The 17,610-nt window shown below is 40.6% G+C and overlaps 1 protein-coding gene across 13 annotated transcripts in view; it reads right to left on the bottom strand.

Moving 5' to 3' along the window:
* TMEM164 (transmembrane protein 164) overlaps window positions 1–17,610 on the bottom strand; it is a 163,590-nt gene that overhangs the window by 71,590 nt on the left and 74,390 nt on the right. Inside the window, exon 1 of one of the 13 annotated variants that reach the window (XM_045995738.1) lies at window positions 12,516–12,551. The exons of the other annotated variants lie outside the window; for them this stretch is intronic. The gene's annotated coding sequence lies outside the window, so the exon portion shown is untranslated. Of the gene's footprint in view, window positions 1–12,515; window positions 12,552–17,610 lie in introns of those variants that run through there. 13 annotated transcript variants of the gene reach the window in all.

The following is a 17,610-nucleotide window of genomic DNA, read 5'->3' as shown; positions in this document are numbered from 1 at the left end:
GGGTTTCAGGCGTCTCTCTACCACCTTAGCCATCCCCTGGCCTAGGCGTTAATACGCTTTCAGGGGGGTGACCAAGGAGAGAATGCTCCGAGAACTGACTGCTGAAGACTCTTGTTTGTACCTCAAGTGCCTACACCAGGGGTCATTAGTGGCCATTCCAGGCCTGGCCTAACTCTGTCCCTGGGCCTGCCTATGCGAGGCCCGGGCCATAAGTATTCTTGGTTAGCCACAGCCTAAACATTCACCCCAGGAAAGAGAAACATCACATTAATAGTCCAGATAAAGCTGGACTCTGGTCCAGGCTTTGCCACTGGCCTTAAAAGAATTCTGGCATATACACAAAGCCAATTAGCTAGGTGGGCACCGTAAGTTAGTCATCATCATGAGGATGATGGAACTGATTCCAAGGCCCACAAAAGGCCAGAAATAGAGAAGATAAAACCAACGTCCAGATTCCAAACAACTAAGAAAATCCCAGATAAAGACAAGCCTGTTCTGGGTACTCAAAATTCAGTTCTACAGGCTACTATATATACCAAAGTGTGGATTGTCCCTAATACTCAACAAGGTCTTATACATCAATAATTACAAAAGGATTGAACATGTACAGAGAATTTCTACATGCCAGTCACTGGGTTAAGTACTCAAATGCATCATCTGATTTATCCTTCAGTTTTTATTATAATCATTATCATCTTCTTTAATTTCATGGCTGAGAACATCAAAACACTGAGTGATTACATGACTTTCCACAAATTGCTGAGTTTCGAGACTGTGTTTTTGCCACCGTACCCTGCTTTAAATCCAAGACCTGAACCATGAACATTATACATGTCCCGTGAGTGAGTGTGTATGAGAGAGAGAGAGAGAGAGACAGAGACAGAGAGAGAGAGAGAGAGAGTGTCAGACTGTAGGACAGGTAGGAAAAGATTCTGGGCTGCCCACTGAGAGAGAGAGTCGCTCCTAAGGGCAAAAGAACTCCCTGGTGTTTTGGGGCAAAGCTATCCCTCAATTATATACCTGCTCTGCCATCTATAGACCTGAGCACAGCCCAACAGGTAAAGTGACTGGCCATATGAAAGGCAAAGGCTTTTGTTTTCACTTTATATCCACCTCTGGCCTGCTACTCAGATTTCTATTGTGTGTGGGAAATGGATAATGGACCACTAGAAAGTCCTGTGGGAGCTGCCTCATCTGTACAACGGGAACAACAGTACCCAACTCATAGGACTGTTTTAAGGAGTTAACATGTATAAAGTGCTTAGAAGAGCACATGGTATACAGTAAGACTCACATATGTGTTTCATAAACAAATGGTGAGGAGTTTGCCTAAATCTTCAAGGTGTAAAGGGTGGAGAGGGGAAAAAAGGAAATCATGTGAGAGAGTCAAACTGTGAAACTAATTCAAAGTATGAACAGGAGGTCCACAGAGAGCAAAAGGACAGACTGAAGACCAGAACTAAAAAGCACAACCTGGAGATGGACTCCTGTTCAGTCAGTCATACTTGTACATCTCCTTGACAGCTCAAAGCCTTGGCCATTACGATTGTCACAAATATTTTGTCAGCCTTTTTGTTTTTGTGCAGGAGAGTGAGCTAAATTAGCTTAGTTGGTAAGAAACTGGGGCAATATGGCAAATGTCACAGGTTTAATTCTCTTTCAGGTCAGTTCATGCCATTAAATTGAGTTCCACAATCATAAATCAATCCATTACTATGTGTCTAACATGGTTCCAGGTGCTGTAGAGAAAAGGAGATCAGTATAAGACACAGTATCTGAAAAAAAAAAAGACACAGTATCTGCCTTCAAGAACATAACATCTTACTGACAAGGCAAGAAATGAAATAATGAAAGGAAATGTAGTATACTGGTGAAGAAGTCAGGGTTTGGCAACAAACCTACACTCAATTTCCAGATCTACCACGTTGTGGTTGAGTGACTCAGGACAAGTGACTTAAAATACTGTGTCAGTTTCCTCAATCATAAAGTGGGGCTAGTAACAGTACCTCGCTGAAAGCTTTGTTGAGAGAATTTAATGAGACCATGTGAACTGATCAACACAGTGCTTAGAACATAGTAAACACTCAATACATGGCAGCTACAATAAAGCAATGTAAATGAGTATCACATTACTATTCATAACAACAAATTAAGCTACAAAAAACCTTCGTGAGATGACTTATATTTCAACTTAATGCACTAGATTACCACAAAGAACCAAAAAGTGTAGAACAGATGGCAAGTTATCCAAGAGACTAAAAAGGCAAGTTCATAGAGAGGAATTCTCAAAGGGAATTACGAAATACCTTGAACTGGACAAAAATAAAAATACAACATATCAAAATGTGTTGGATGCTTATAACATAAAATTTAGAGATTAGGAAAAAAAAGAATCATCTCAACTCAGTAATCCAAGCTTCTGCCATAAAAAATCCAGAGAACAAAAGCAAGATAAACCAAAAGCAAGCAGAAGGAATGAAACAATAATAGGAGCAATAATCATTAAAAGTAGAAACAAGGGGCGCCTGGGTGGCTCAGTGGTTTAGGCCACTGCCTTCGGCTCAGGTCATGATCTCAGGGTCCTGGGATCGAGTCCCGCATCGGGCTCTCTGCTCGGCAGGGAGCCTGCTTCCCTCTCACTCTCTCTGCTTGCCTCTCTGCCTACTTGTGATCTCTCTCTGTCAAATAAATAAATAAAATCTTTAAAAAAAAAAAAGTAGAAACAAAAACAACAGGGAAAAATCAATGAAACTGAAAGCTTGCCTTTGAAAAAGTCAATACCATTGATAAACTTCTAGGAAGAATGACATGCACAAAAGGAAAGAAGACAGGACTTCACAATGTCAGGAAGGAAAGCAGGGATATCACTGCAGAACACCCCCCCCCCAGGAATTAAAATAATAATGAGAAACTCGGAACAATCTATGCACAGAAATTTGACAACTTCGATAAAATGGAGAATTTCCTCTAAAACCACAAATTTCCAAAACCCCCCAAGACAAAACTGATAACCTGAACAGCCCTACTAAAGAAATTAAATATATATACAACAGACTATTACTCAGCCATAAAAAAAAGGAAATCTTGCCATTTGCAACACCAATGGCCCCTGAGGAAATTATGCTAAGGGAAATAAGTCAGATGGAGAAAGACTGATACCATACAATTTCGCTTACATGTGGAACATAAAAAACAAAAACAAACAAAAACTGAGTTCACAGGGGTGCCTGGGTGGCTCAGTGGTTAAAGCCTCTGCCTTCGGCTCAGGTCATGATCCCAGGGTCCTGGGATCGAGCCCTGCATTGGGCTCTCTGCTCCGCAGGGAGCCTGCTTCCTCCTCTCTCTCTGCCTGCCTCTCTGCCTAGTTGTGATTTCTCTCTGTCAAATAAATAAAATATTTAAAAAAAAAAAACTGAGCTCACAGATACAGAGAACAGACCGGTGGTTGACAGAGGCAGAGAGTCAGGGTGGGCAAAATGGGTGAAGGTGGTCAAAAGCCACAAAGTTCCAGTTGCACAATAAATAAGTGATGGGGATGTAATGTACAACGCGGTGACTATAGTTAATAATACTGTATCATATATTTGAAAGTTGTTAAGAAAGCAGATCTTAGAAGTTACCATCACAAAAAAATTGTAACTGTGTGGTGATGGATATTAACTAGATTTATTATGGTCAGTGTTTCAGAAAATATAAAAATATCAAATCATAATGTTGTATACCTGAAACTAATATATCACTTGTCAAACATATGTCATTCTTAAAAAACTGAATTTGTAGTTAAAATCTTCTGAATAAGAAATCTCCGGACTCAAATGGTTTCTGTGACTAAGTCTACCAAATATTTATACAATCTTGTCCAGAAAATAGAATAGAAGGAAACATTTCCCAACTCATTTCATGAGGCTATTATGCAGACAACAAACCAGACAAATATGGTACAAAAAAAAAGAAAGAAAATCAAACATAAATGAATATCCCTCATGAATGCAGAAACAAAACTACTCAATAAAATTTTAGCAAATCTAATGCAGCAATATAAAAAGATTAAGATTCTGCAGGCGCCTGGGTGGCTCAGTTGATTAAGCGTCCAAGTCTTGATCTCAAGGTCATGAGTTCAAGCCCTGCACTGGACTCCACACATATGGAGCCTAATTTAAAAAAATGAATAATATTTTGTGACCTAGTGTTTTTTGTCCTGGTAATGAGAAGTTGATTCAATGTTCGAAATTCAATTAATAAATTCCAACAGGTTAACGGTGTAAAGACTACAAAGTGCATGGTCATATCAATTGATACAGAAAAGACATTTGCCACAATTCAACATCTATTTATGATAAAAAATAAATACCAACAAATTAGGAATAGTAGGTCACTTCCTCAACCTGATAAAGAACATCTAAAAAAAATAGTACATCCAACATCATAATTACTGATGAAAAACTGAATGCTTCCCCCACTAACATCAGAACAAGAGTGTCCACTCTCAAAATCAATAAGGCAACAAAGGGAAAAGAAGAAATAAAACTGTCCCTATTTGCAAAGAACATGATTATATACGTAGAAAATCTCAGAGCCTACCAAAAAACTCTTAGAACAGATGCATGAATTTAGCAAGGTTTTAGGACTGTAAAGCCAACACAGAAACATCAATAATATTTCTACATAATAACAGTGCAAAATTAGAAACAATTTTTTTAAGATTTTATTTATGTATTTGAAAGAAAGAATGAGCAAACAGGGGACAGCAGAGGGAGAGGGAGAGACAGATAATCTCTAGCAGACTCTGCACTGAGTGGAGAGCCTGTTGTGGGGATCAATCTCAGGACTCCAAGATCACCACCTTAGTGGAAACCAAGAGTCAGATGCTTAGCAGACTGAGCCACTTATATGGCCCCGGAAACCAGTTTCTTTAAACTATAATACCTCCCCCCTCCAAACTGAAATACTTAAGTCTAAGAAAATATGTCTAGAACCTATATACAGAGAACTGTAAAAAGTTTATAAAAGAAATGAAGGAGGACCTAATATACCACATTCAAAGATTGAAAGGCTTAGCACAGAAAAGATGTCAATTCTCACCAAAACTATCTGTAGATTCAATGTACTTCTGTACATTCAATACACTATCTGTACAGGATATTTTGCATTCAGATAAACTTACTCTAAAATGTATATGGAAGGGTAAAGAACGTAGAATAGCTAAAATAATTTTGTAAAAGGAGAAGAATGATGAAAGAATAATATTATCAGATTTTAAGGCTTACTATAAAGCTACAGCAAGCAGAATAGTATAATACTGGCCAAGAAAAAACATCAATCAGTGAAACAGAATAGTCCAGAAATTGACCCAGAGTGATACAGTAATTTGATTTTTCACAATAGTGCAAAAGCAATTCAGTGGAGAAAAGCCATAGCTTTTTCAAATGGTATTATAGTAATTTGACATAATATATAAAATAATGTATTTAGCTTAAACCTCACAACTTACATAAAAGCTAAGTCATAAATCTAAACAGAAAATGTAGGGGCTCCCGGTGGCTCAGTCAGTTAAGCATCTGCCTTCAGATCAGGTCATGAGCCTGGAGTCCCGGATCGAGCCTCACATAGGCACTGGGCTCCCTGCTCAGTTGGGGAGTCTGCTTCTCCCTCTCCATCTCTTTCTTCTCCTCCCCTTGCTCATGCTCTCTCTCAAATAAATAAATACAATCTTTAAAAAAAATCTTCAAAGAAAATATAAAATTATAAAACTTTTATAAGAAAACATAGAAAATCTCCACGCCCGTTACTTAGGCAAGTAGTTCTTAAATATGACACCAAAACACAAAACATTCAAAAAGTGATAAACTGAACTTAGTCAAAATTTAAAATTTTACTCTGTGACAGACACTGACAAAAATGACCACACAAAGCTATAGAATGGGAGAAAACATATGCAAATAACATGCCCAACAAAGGACTTTTATCCAGAGTATATAAAGAATACTCACACTCAACAGTAAGAAAACAAGCAATCCAACATAAAAAATGGGCTAGAAAACTTGAACAGACACTTCACCAAAAAGGATACATAGAGGGGCACCTGGGTGGCTCATTGAGTGACTGCCTTCAGCTCAGGTCATGATCTTGGAGTTCCTGGATCAAGCCCTGCTCAGCAGGGGGTCTGCTTCTCCCTCTGCCCTTCTCCCTCTCATGCTCTCTCTCTCTCTCAAATAAATAAATAAAAATTTTTTAAAAAGGATACATAGATGACAAATAAGCACAGTGAAAGAAGTCCCATATCATTAGGGAAATGCAAACTAAAACCACAACAAGATACAACTCCTCATCTATAAGAATTGCTAAAATAGAAATACTAACAATAGCAAATCTTAGAGAGACTATAGGGAAATGGGAACTCTCCTAATACATTGCTGGTGGAAATGTAAAAATAATTTGGAAAAGAGTTTGGGAGTTTCTTCTAAAGTTCATAAAAGACTTTAAAAGTTAAAAATATTCTTATCATTTGACCCAATAATCCTGCCACTACGTATTTACCCTAGTTTAATGAAAACGTATTTACACAAAAACCTTCACACAGATGGTCACAGCTCCTCTATTCATAGTAGCCAAAGTCTGGAATCAGCCCAGATGCCCTTCAAGGGGTGAATGGATGAACAAACTGTGGTACAGACATATCAGTAAAATGTGGTATAAACATACTCAGCAACAAAAATGAACAAATCATACATACAAGAACTTGGATGAATCTTAAAGCTGTGTGAATAAAGCCAGTCTCAAAAAGTTACGTATACGTATTACAGGATTCCATTTTGATGATATTCCCTAAACAACAAAACTATAGCAAAGGAGAACAAATCAGCGGTTGCCATGGTTTAGGGATGTGCTAAAGGAGTCCTGTAGGTTGAAATAAAAGGACACCCGACCATCACTCAAAGCCATATAAAGAAATAAAGATCATGGTAAAGGTAAATATATGGGCAATTATAAAAGCTGGTATTCTCTTAACAACAGTTTATAACTCTGACATTTTGTTTTTTACATAATTTAAGAGATTAATACATTTAAAAAACCAGTGTGTAAGAACTAGTATTATAATTTTTGTTTGTAACTCCACATTTTGTTTTCTGCATAATTTAACAGATTAATGCCTTTGAAAATAATTACTTTACATTTGGGGGCACACATTGCATAAAGATGTAATTTTGTGCCATTGATACCTGAAAGGGGTAGGGATAACACTATAAAGGTGCAGCTTTTTGTATGTCATTTAAATTAAGCTCATATAAACTCAAAGTAAAATGCTATGACTTTAGATTGTTAAATGTAATCTCTGTGATAACCACAAAGAAAACAGTTAAAGAAAATACACAAACAGAAATGATAAGGGAATTAAATTGTTAGACTACTAAGAAATCAACCAAATACCAAAGAAGACAGTAATGCAGGAAATGAGGGACAAAAATATTATACAACATATGGAAAACAATTAGCAAAATTACAGAAGTCTCTCCTTATCAGTAATTACTTTAGATGTAAATGGATTAAAATTGTCCAACTAAAGGACAGAGACTGGCTGACAAATAAAAAACATGATTCAATTCTAGGCTGTCTACAAGGGACTCACTTTAGATTCAAAGATACAAACAGGTTGAAAGAGAAAGGCTGGAAAAAGATATTCCATGCAAATGGTAACCAAAAAAAAAAAAAAAAGAGCAGAGGCAGCTATACTAATATTAGGCAAAACAGACTATAAATCGTAACAGTTTATGAGAGAGAGGATATCATTTATTAATAAAAGGTTCAATACCGCAAAAGATGCAACAGTTATAACCTTTTACATACTTAGTAACAGACCATCAGCATCTATAAAGCAAAAACACAAAGATTCAAAGGGAGAAATAGCTCTACCATAATGGCTGGAGACTTCAATACTCCACTCTCAGTACTAAATAGAACAGCAGAGAGAAGAAAAGCAAGGAAATCAAAGACCTGAACAACACAATAAACCAACTATATCTAACAGACATTATAGGGGACACTTTAATCAGCAACATAGAATTCATTCCTCTCATGTGCCCATGGGACAGACCATATGTCAGGCCATAAATTAACTCTCAACAGATTTTAAAAGGTGGGTATCAGGGTACCTGGGTGGCTCAGTTGGTTAAGCATCTGCCTTCAGTTCAGGTCACGATCTCAGGGTCCTAGGATTGAGCCCCACATCCGGCTCTGTGCTCAATGGGGAGCCTGCTTCTCCTTCTCCCTCTATCCCTCCCCCTACTAATGTTCCCTCTCTCTCAAATCAATAAATATTTTTTAAAAAATTTAGAAAAGGTAGGTATCATACAAAGTATCTGCTCAAACCACAACACAATAAGGTTAAAAATCAATAATGGAAGAAAAATCAATAATGGAAGTAAAATGGGAAAATTCACAAATTTGTGAAAATTAAGTAACGCACTCTTAAACAACCAATGGATCAAAGAAGGAATCACAAAGGACATTAGAAAATGAAATGCAGAACAAAATTCCAATCAGATACTATCTGACACTATTCGAATGGCTACTACCAAAGAAAAATCCACAGAAAATAACAAATATTGGCAAAGACGTGGAGAAACTGGCACTCTTGTACACTCTTGGTGGGAATGTAAAATGGTACAGCACCTGTGTAAAACAGTTTGGCAGTTCTTTGAAAAATTAAAAATGAAATTACTGTATGATCGAGCAATTCCACTTCTGGGTATATACCCAAAAGAAATGAAAGCAGGGTCTCTAAGGGACATATGTACACCCACATCATAGCAGCATTATTTACAACAGCAAAGAAGTGGAAGCCACTCTTAGAACTGTACGCCAAAAAGTTAATTTTATAGTATGATAATTAAATTCAAAAATATAGATGAAAAACAAAACACTGAACTCTCCCGGTCTCAACAACCACAAAATAAATATCCCGAGATTCTAAGAAGCCTTTTAAACTATGTTTCTTCCCTCTAGTTCTTTACATAAAAATTTTCTTACATACAGAAAAGTATAAAAAGAGTAAGAACCTCTGTGCCCACCATCCTGCTTTAGACAATTTGAACATTACGGATTCAGCTGAAGCCCTGTGGACCCCTCCTGAACGCTATCCATCCCCCTCTACCCCCTAACCAGAGGAAACTTTTATTCAGAAATAGTGGGATTCCTTTCTGTGATTGTATAGATTTATTACATTTGTATGTATCCACAAACCCCATACATTGTTGCTTCCTGATGTACTTTCTATCTTTCTGCAAATTACATTTTTCACTCCATACAGCTTGTGTGTTGATGGACACCTGGGTCTACGTTCTTTCCCTTCAGCCAGAAGCTATGTTGAGATTTATTTTCCACAATTTGTATTATACAAACAACAGATCTATTGCCACTATCCCAGAGCCCAGGGTCCTTCTACTCTGACATTATCTCTTCCATCAGCCCTTGGCCTGAGAGCATTCACCTTTTTTTTTTCTTTTAAAGATTTTATTTATCCACTTGTCAGAGAAAGACAGATTAGAAGCAGGGGGAGTGTGAGAGGGAGAAGCAGGCTCCCCACCAAGCAGGCAGGCTGACTCGGGGCCCAATCCCAGGACCCTGAGATCATGACGGGAGCCGAAGGCAGAGGCTCAACCAACAGAGCCACTCAGGCGCCCTGAGCATGCACTTTCTGCCCGCCCTGTGAGCTCTGCAGGACAGTCCTGTCAGACAGCAGGAAATGCAGTCAGGACCTCACATTTTTTAACTCACATATCTGAAACCAGGACAAAAATCGCTGATCTTAGGTAGAGATCATACAAGCGTTTGGTGTGCTGCCCTGCTCCCTTTTCTGTATGTTTGAAATTTGTTCAGGATAAGAGCCAGGAAAGAAAAAAAAACAAACAAGAAAAGAAATACTAACAAGTATAACAAGAAGGTCTGACTGGCTTTGCCTGTGGGCAGAAAGATAGAAGACTTGAGAGACTATTAAAGATAGAATACAGGACTGATTGTAACGGGTGGCTTCCCACCTGCTTGCTCTCCACCAAATGGGGCACCAACTACCACGGTCACAGAACCTCCTTTTCCTGTGAAGTCCAGACTGCCAAAGCCCCAATGTGCAAGGCACTCAACCAGTATAAGGGCTACTTATCTGAAAGCAGTCTGCATTCTGAAATTCAGCTTTTTTTTTTTTTTTAATGAAAACGACTTTCATTCCCTGGGACCCTAATTCTAACAGCAGGTAAGTACGCAAGACGGTGAAGCATCAAGACAAAACTCAGGCTATGTATTTTTAACATTCACTGATTAGTCTGTTAGGATCCATGCTAAGAAATGAACATGGAGCAGCCCATTTAATTGTTACCACCACTCAAGGAAGCAGTTGCTATTCATAACAATCTCTTACCAATGAGGAAATGGAGGCTGATGACTGTCAGCCTTGCTCAGAAGTCTTAAGAAGTAGCCAAACCACACTAGAAAACCTAAGCCATCTACTTGCACAGCACCATGTAAGGTTCCTTTAAAACAATACCTGGTCATCGAACCCCATGCGAAATAACAGGGCACTGTTTAAATAGATCATATTCTGTTCATCCGAATGATCAACTATCAAATCTATGCTGTCATCAGAAATCATGTACCTTAAGGAGGGCACTTGGAATGAGCACTGGGTGTGATATACAACTGAAGAATCACTACACTCCAGCTCTGAAAATAATAATGCATTCTATGTTAATTAATTGAGTTTAAATTAACAGCAAAGAAATCATGTGCAGTAGAATACTTAATGACCTGGGGAAACAAGTATATTAACTTTGGAGAGATTACAAATCGTATCTTTGGAGATACCTAGAAAAATCCCAAATTCAGTTTTTAAGAAATGGGTATGGGGGCACCTGGGTGGCTCAGTTGGTTAAGCATCGGCCTTCGGCTCAGGTCATGATCCCAGGGTCCTGGGATCAAGCCCCGTATCAGGCTCCTTGTTCAGTGGGGAGCCTGCTTCTCTCTCTCCCCAGCATGTGCGCTCGCTCTCTCTCTCTCTCTCTCTCTCTTGCTCTGTCTCAAACAAATAAATAAAATCGTTAAAAAACTAAAATAAAAAATGGATATGTACACGCAGAAGCCTGGGAAGACATTATTCCCACATATTTATTACCAGACGAATTATTGGGTACTCTCATTTTGCACATGATTGCTTTCTGTAACATTTGATGTCTTTCTTCCAGTGATCATAGATGACCTTTATAAAAACAAAATATTTTTATCTCTTCATTACCCACCACATAGCACCTACAGATCTTGCCCAAACCTCATCTATTATGCTGTACTGCTTTTTTTTTTCCCCTGGAATCGCTTTCGCCTGATACATAGCATCACAGATATGCCACTTAGCTTCTCTAAGGACTGGGCAGGCTGGCAAAGTAAAAAAAAGGCCCCAAATGATCAGTCCCTATTGTTCTGCTGAATACTGCTTTCCACGCTTTGCTGGGCGGGAAAAGTTACCTGCGTCCCCAGCACTCCTTTTACTGGGAGATGATACATCCAAACACATGTTTAAAGCCAAGAAGCTCGAGAGGAAGGAAAAAGGAAAAAGGAAAGGAAAGGAAGAAAAGCAGTCCCAGCTCCAGAAACCTTCAGAGAGATTTCCTGGAGAGGATCTGGTTGGGGCGCTGTGAATACTCAATCAGAAAATATGGGCCAGGACTAGAGCAGTCAAAGCTCCCAAGAGAACAAAACTGAATATATACACGTGGGAAGAAAGGCAGCTTTTCGGGTGTACAGAAGGAGAGGAGGCCCGCGGACAACCTGAAAGCATCTTCCCCCTTGTAAGCACTAAGAAAGATAATGTATGGATGCGAGGCAGCAAACTGACGGTTAATGGCTCCTAGGAAAGCAGGCGCCAGGGAAGCATTCGGTGTAAGATGAGAAACTGGTCTCCTTGCACGGCTACTTACTTAACGATGGATTTTCTCGGTTCCTGGTGTCTCCCCTTTTAAACCTGCAGCATTCACACATAGGGCTATCTTTCCCTTGCCAAGAGCAGTCTTACTAAAGCTGCTCAGATCAGAGACAGTCTTGCAAGCACGCTGTGCAGTGAGGCCAAAGCTAAGCCCCAAAGCAGCTACCTCCCAGGTAAGGGTGCCAAAAGGCTGCCCTTTTGGGGGGTCCCAGGGCAGCTGATGGATGTCCTGTGTACTAGAAAAGGGGGGTGCTGCGATGGTCAAGACATTCCGAGACATTAAGGCACAGGAGGTCCAAGCTGAGGCCCCCCTCCCCTCCTGAACTCGGGAGGGTCCTGGCAAGAGAAAGGCTCCCTGCCCCAAGTCCCACAGTTTAAAAATTGGAAAGTACAATAAGCGGGATCTAGGAAAAGAAAAGGTCACAGGACTAGCGAACTCTCGTAGTATCACATGGCCCAAAGGCCAACAGGGCATTGATCTTGCAATGTCAAGATCACATGTCAGGCTGCCCTCATTCCCCTCACCCAGCCCCATGCCTCCCTCACCTACCTTGGCTCCACACCCGGCCTACGGTCCTCTCTCCAGCCAGCAACGCGCCCCCTGCTCTCTGCAGCACAGATGAAATTTCATCTCATCTCCTTCAAAATCCTTGCCAGACTGAGTCAGCAGATACTCATGACCACATAATCCCACTTGCATCACAGATCCACTCCTCTCCATGTGGACAAGAAAATGAGCAGATTGAAGGGTTTCCGCTTGCTCACGGGGGAAGGGCCATGGTACACTTCCTGAGGCAGAAGATGTGCGCTAGTTTCTCCGCTATGCACTTTTCTTATGGGGAGGGGCGGGGGAAGAGTGCCCTGCCATTCAGTCCGCCGGCTCAGTAACTCACTCCCGGAGGGCCCCCTACCCTTGGGGCACACACTCAGACAACCAGGCTCGTTAAGTCGTGGGTGCTCACAAGGCAGCTGAACTGTCTGATCACAACCCAAAGCCAGGGAAATCTTAACAGCCACTCCCTTTCCCTTCATTTGGTCCTTTGAAATACCCCAGCTCAGACAGAAGAGAGTTCCAAAAGGCTGGCTTCCCTAAGCGGCCCCCAGTCCCTGGTGTAACCAAGGATTTCACCCTCTTCAAAAAAACAAAAACAAAAACAAAAAAACACCAGCAGCCAGGATGCCAGCGAGTAAGCTGAAAACTAAGAGGCTGACTGCACTCAGAGCGCTCTGCGGCACTGGGATCCATGGAGACTGGGAAGGGGGAGCGAGTGCATGCCACCACGTGGTGACAACACCCTCCTTCATCCAGGATAACAGACCCACCAGAGACCAGGAAAGTCCAAACCACTGCGTGCTGGGAGGGGGACCTCCATTTGCTAACTCTGCTCTAAGAACAGCATGAAATGCACCAGAGACCAGCTTGGGGCTCGTTCAAGGTCTTGGCTAAGCTAAGCTCAGGAGGCTGAGGCTGGAGCCAGAAAGCAGGAGCCTCCTGTCCACACCGCTGACATAAAAGCGGTGTGGGGTCCCCAGAATGGCATTTTTCCTGGTGCCCAGGGCCCGGGTCTCCAGTTGACAGGTGAATCCTGATGGCTCAGGAATCTTGGCAAGGAGGTGCAGAATCAGCTGACTCTGACCCATGGCTCCTCTTTTTTATCCAGAGAGTCTGCTATGGTTAATAACTAAAAAGCTAGGATTCTCTAGCCCCGGGAAGAGACCCCATTACCTACAGGAAGCATCACCAGTCACCAAGAAGGAAGGGCTGGCTGGCTGTTCAGTTGCCTCCGGAAGAGAAAAATCCTTGATCTGATCCTTATGCCAAAAAGTGAGACTACGAACTCTGTGTCTCTCTATCTCTAAAGACCAAGGGCTGATGTCACCACAATGAATTGCAGTTTTCCGGAACCTGGCCCCACTCTCGCTGAGGTATTCCTCAAGAGTGTCACTGTCCTGCTGAATACATTTAATTTCTTCCTCCCTCCCTCCCTCTCTTCCCATGTACTAGATTTAATTGCTCTAAACTCAGGGTCAGCAAGATATGGTCTTCCTCTTATGTTCTGGGTTTTTGGCGGGGTGGTAAAATACTCTTATCACAAAATTTACCATCATAACTATCTTTAAGTCGACAGTTCTGTGGCATTAACCATTCACACTGCTATACAACCATCACCATCATTCAGCTCCAGAACTTTTTCATCAGGTTGTTCTGTGTTTATAAATAAAGTTTTATTGGAACATAGCCAAGCCCATTCACTTAGGTACTATCTATGGTGCTTTCAAGGTACAAAAAAATTACATGGGTAAAACACAGATCACATGGCCCACAACATTCAGAAAGTTTACTATCTGGCCCTTTACAGAAAAAGATTGCCGACCTCTGCTCTAAACCAAAATATACACTGAATTTCTACTTTAAAGTAGAACTTGGCTAACATCCAATAACACAGCCCCTCCCAGCTTTCTACTAAAATTCCTATGAAAAGACAGTTAAAAGACCCTAAATCACTGCAAACTTAGACTGATGGTCATCCTATTACAAGACTCTGGAAGAAATCTCCACTATGAATAAGGCTAATGCTGAAATGAGAAAAAAAAAAATCTGTGGCCAATGCACACAGCAGAAACCTGAAACAAGACAGGAGGACACTGAGTCCTTCCTGCCACTGTCGGCCTCTTGGTGTAGAAATCCCACAACTAGCACGCTGGGCAGTCATGTCTCCACTCCAGGACTACTGCTTGCAAAGGAAATCAGACTGCTCTATATGCATCTGGAGACTGACTCCTACTCCCTCAAATCCAAAAGGCCAGAAGTGATGGCTTTGGGGCTGGCATACTGTGTCCTGGGAGTGGGAGTCTGCCCAAGTAGAACTCAGGTGGCAGTGCGTGTGGGAAGTTGTAGTTTCTCGTCTACTGTATCTGCTCAGAGTATCAGAGAACCTAGTGGTAGGGGTAAGTGATTCTGCCCAGCTCTGGCAAGAACCCACTAGATGAAGCCAGCAAACAGGCTAAGAAGCCATGGATGTCTGTCTACCTTTCACCAAGATGAGGAGCTGAGAAGGGCTTCTGGCCAATACCAAAGAGAAAATGAGAATACTCAAAGGCAATCCAAAGACCCTACCTTGAACAAATAATAAATAAATCCTCCTTTCAATATGTATAAACATACCCAAAAAACCAGTATGGTTCCTGGGAGAGCCTCTAGCAGCAGAAGTGCCCATTATTTTTATTTTGAGGAAGCACAAAAGTCTAAATTTAGTGTCTGAACCGGAAGAAGTATTTTACAAAACCGGAAGAAGTATTTTACAATACAAAAGTATTTTACAGATTCCGTAGAATCTGAGAAAACATGGATTTGCTGAAACAGGTAGAGAATGCCATCAGAATAAAGCATATGGGGGAGGGGTGCCTGGCTGGCTCAGTCGGTGATGTGCGCGACTCTTGATTCTTGGGGTTGTGAGCTTAAGCCCCACGTTGGGTGCAGAGATGACTTAAAAAAAGGTACTGAGAAGGAAAGACACCAAAGTGGGGAGAAAGAGAGTAGCAAAGCAAGAAAGAATTAGAAAGAAATTAGGATTGTAGCAGCAGAAATAAGTATCACATTCGAGATGGCAAAGAGCAAAATCAATCAAATTCGCAGTACGGGATCCAATCCTGAATCTCTCCCAGACATACAAAGGGAAAGGAAAGCTGACCTTAGAAACCCAACAAAGGTTGTTATTAGGAAATCTATTCATTTAACCCATCAAATGGGGCGGTCAAAGGAGAAAACTCAAATGAACCTCTCAACTTATTCTTAAAAACCATTAGCTAAATTAGCTACATTTGACAACCAATCCTGATTTAAAAAAAAAAAAAAGGGGGGCGCCTGGGTGGCTCAGTGGGTTAAGCCGCTGCCTTTGGCTCAGGTTATGATCTCAGGGTCCTGGGATCGAGTCCCACATGGGGCTCTCTGCTCAACAGGGGGCCTGCTTCCCTCTCTCTCTCTCTGCCTGCCTCTCTGCCTACTTGTGATCTCTTTCTGTCAAGTAAATAAATAAAAAAATCTAAAAAAAAAAAACTTGGTAATTTAAGAATAGGAGAATTCCTTAACATTATAAAGGACATCTAAACTAAACCAACAACCTTCATCAGAATCAACAGTGAAACACTAGAACCATTTTCATTAAAATCAGAAGCAGGGCAACAATTCCTGCCAGTATCACTATTATTTAATACTGTCCTAGAAGTTCTAGCCAATACAATCACCCTTGAAACAAGGGTGGGGGTGGGGGGTAAGGAGCTAAGATTACCATATGGGTGTTGATACCATTAATTGCCAAAATAATCCAAGTGAAGCAACTGAAAAAACTATTAAAATAGTTAAGCATGGTGGCCAAAGATAAAACGATTATGTAGAATCAAAATCTGCCCTGTGTACCAGTAATAACTACTTTGAAAATATAATAAATAATAAATTATACCATAAACTACAAATTGTCCACAAATGACCCTGATGAGAAACCCGTGGGATACGCACATACACATTCACCCTTAACACAAAAGAAGAGTTGGCTACATTAAGAAATTTACCACATCTTTTCCTATACGTATATACTCTATTATAGTGATGTTAATGGCATTTTAGGTTAAAGTCATTTGTGTCAAAACTAACAGAATTTGAAGGAGAATCTGACAAAAAAATTCTAAGTTCATTTGGAAGGAAAAAGTGGTTCAGACTAGCTAAGAAAAAAGTGTGGGTAAAGTAATAGGCTATGAACAATGGCAAAGAGAAATCGGGCCTGCTAGCTATTGCAAAGATGAAGAGTATGAAACTGGCGAGAATCCAAAAGAGAAATCAATGGAATAGTACAGGCCCCCAAAATAAATCCTAACATACGTAAGAATTTAAGTACACAATAGCCATTATCACAGGGAATGCTTATTCAATAAACAGTGCTCCAAAAAATGACAATTTGAGAAAAAAAATATAAAGTATATCCCTATCTCATACTAGACACAAAATGAATTTTAGATGAACTGACAGCTAAATATTTTTTTAAAAACAATTTAAAAACCAGAATGTCGGGGCACCTGGGTGGCTCAGTCAGTTAAGTGTCCAACTCCTGATTTTGGCTCAGGGCATGAACTCAGGATTGTGAGATTGAACCTCACGTCGGCTCCACACTCAGCATGGAGTTGCGCCTGGGTGGCTCAGTGGATTGGGCCGCTGCCTTCGGCTCAGGTCATGATCTCAGGGTCCTGGGATCGAGCCCGGCGTCGGGCTCTCTGCTCCACAGGGAGCCTGCTTCCTCCTCTCTCTCTGCCTGCCTCTCTACCTACTTGTGATCTCTCTCTCTGTCAAATAAATAAATAAAAAAAAAATCTTAAAAAAAAAAAAAATTCTCTCTGCCCCTCTGCCCCTCCCCCCTGCTCTCTCTCTCTTTCTCTAAAAAGCCCAAACAAACAAAAAAGAAAACCAGATTGTCTACCTGATCTTTGAAGGGGAAAATTTTCAGGCATAAAAACACCAGAAGAAATTACCATGGTCTGAAGGCAGCTTGGAAACCAAGCAATTTGTCCAATAAAAGCATCAACTGTGTATCAGAAGCAACATCAACAAGTTAGGAATACAATCTGGGGCAAAAACTTCCTGCAAAGTTGATAAA

This window comes from Meles meles, chromosome X, assembly GCF_922984935.1.
Source record: "Meles meles chromosome X, mMelMel3.1 paternal haplotype, whole genome shotgun sequence".
Taxonomy (NCBI): Eukaryota; Metazoa; Chordata; class Mammalia; order Carnivora; family Mustelidae; genus Meles; species Meles meles.
The sequence above is the reverse complement of the archived record's forward strand: the minus strand, read 5'-3'. Positions and strand labels throughout refer to the sequence as shown.